Raw genomic sequence first — 2,757 nt, 5'->3', positions numbered from 1 at the left:
TAGTTTTTATGAAGTCTTAATGATGATTTTGATCATCCCAGTTATATCTTTTTTTTTGCTTTTTTATTATATACACAACCTGTACCTCATGGGTACAATAAGATTACCTATTAACTAAGATAAATAAAAATACATGAATAAACTTGATAAAAGCAGCCACCCAGTGATGACACTTATAAATTGAGGTTATACATTATACATTATTTGATTTTTTTTATATTATAATATTGAGTTAGCATATATCTACACCAGTTGCGTTTTAAACGCATGTGGAGGATTACCTGGAATAACATTTTTCTGAAAGAGCTTTGACTAAAGAATTGGAATGAGTTGCAATCCGATTATGGAATCTTTTATAATAAGTGACTGCTTCTTCTTTTACAGTTTTGATTTTCAGGTCTGTGTGAAAGGTATGATTAGAAACATAGAATGGGGAGTTCGTTATTTTTTTAATGCAATATTTTGAAAAGCCTGAATACGATTTGTATTTGATTTTTTTTGCATTTTTGCAAAAGGACGCTACACCCGCATGTGTTGTCTCCGTCTTACAAGTGCGTAACATTGCAAAAACTGTTTCGCGCGGGAAAGAACCGAGAAAGATATAGTTATAACTTATAACTAAGAAACGAAATTTTCACCACATAAAAAGGAGGATTGTGTCAGTGCAATATCGTTTTTATTTTTTCGATATCCGAACTACAAAAAAGTTATTCATGCTTAAAAAACACAAAATTAATATATTATAAAACAATAAGAATTTTTTTTGTATAAATGATATCGAAAAAATAAAAACGATATTGCTCAGTCAAAATTCTCCTTTTTATGTGGTGAACATATCGTTTCTTAGTTATAACTGTATCTTTCTCGGTTCTTTACCGCGCGAAACAGTTTTTGCAATGTTACGCACTTGTAAGACGGAGACAACACATACGGGGGTAGCGTCCTCTTAAAATTATCGTAATATCAGAATGGGAAATCTATTAAATTATTGAGATTATTCCTAGCAGTCATATATATATATACAAATATAAACAATGACACGCAACTTTCCGAATAACATATTACGTAGGTAGTACGTACATATACTATAATAACAAAAATTAATAAAATGTACTACAATTATTTAAAAATATACCGTATTATATTGCGCAAGACAACTTTACAAATTGCTGATACTATTTCTATAAATTAGAAACACAAAAAAATAGTACCATGATTAATATTTCTTTCAATAATTTATTATAAAATTTCAATAATAATTTATTATAAAAAAACACGGACCAGGGGGGGGTGATCCACCTATCGCCCCCCTTATAACCGCCACTGATACAAACTAAAGTTTCAATGATATTTTATCACATTATTCTTCTATGACTTATTTTTTGCTTATTAAGATAAAATATGATATCAGCAACACCTGAACCAAAAGCCTAATATTATAATAACATAACTTCTCTTAAGTGATATTATATTAACTCATTAATTTAATGAATTCGAATTGTTCAAGAACATTTTTTTGTTCTACATTAATTGTAAATCCAAATAATGAATAATAGTCGAAAAATGTTGTTATTGAGATAAATTATAATTATCAATCAAGAATTTCTAACTTCTTAGTAAATAACAGCCGAGTATAATTGTTTAAGACAGCAGCTCTTAATAAATTAAATTAAAAAAAATAAATATTTTTCTTTTAATGATTAAAGAGTCCTGTGTGTACATACTAAAGACTAAATGGCGCTAATTAGGTTCTATATATAAACATCAATTAAGTTATTATTATTCATTATCTATTTAGTGTTTAATTATTTTGTATGTTTTAACAAATTGTCACCCGGTGATCAAAATAAAATATTTTAGGTATAATTTAGCATTTTCGGAACGAAAACAATACTATATATTTTATTTTTAATTATTATTATACTCTTTTTTTTATCTTAATTATATAACATGTTTTTTCATACACATGCTGTAATTGGGCTTAATGCCCGTTTATAATTTAAATAATTTAAATTTAAATAATATTATAATTTATAATATATACTTAATTATATATATTTTTTGTTTATAGCCATATAAGTATAAAGAAGATAGTACCTATAGATAATGTCCTAAATAAATTTTTCTTTTAAATACGTTTTTAAAATTTTTTGTGTTCAATATTGTTATTAAATGTAATTTCACTCTATTTGATATTTTGCTGATGTGTTAAACATAATTTTTTTTAATAAGCTTTTTTTTCGATCCCTATACCATCTCCGAATAACGGTTTTCTACGAATTTTTACCATAAAATACAATCAATACAAATGTGCGTTAAATAGTTCAAAGAAACAATGAATTTATTGCTAAACTAATCGGTTTTAATGTTTAGATTTTTTTTTTTTTTTTTGCTAGCCATCGCAAAATAATTTGTTTGCATATTTTCGGGTTAATCAAAATTAGGATTCAGTCTTTCCGGCCAATAATTTTTCTAATCACAATATTTCATTCCAATAAGTTGTTCTTTAAATTAAAAAGTTTAATCAACAAAATTTTATATTTCCTCTGTGATGGGTTAACATTTTAATAAATAGAGATGCTGCAAAGGTTTTAATATTATTTAAAATACACTTTTATATTTATCTATAAAAGAATATATTTTTTTAAAGCACGTCGTATAAACAATAATACGCTGGATTGATAAATACTAATTTAATTATCGACCGAGGAAAAATAAAAGTTAGATAAATTATACACAAATTAAATACAAATTAAA

Source organism: Diuraphis noxia, unplaced genomic scaffold (genome assembly GCF_037042655.1).
Source record: "Diuraphis noxia isolate RWA-SAM2 unplaced genomic scaffold, SU_Dnox_SAM2 contig0002, whole genome shotgun sequence".
Taxonomy (NCBI): Eukaryota; Metazoa; Arthropoda; class Insecta; order Hemiptera; family Aphididae; genus Diuraphis; species Diuraphis noxia.
The sequence above is the reverse complement of the archived record's forward strand: the minus strand, read 5'-3'. Positions refer to the sequence as shown.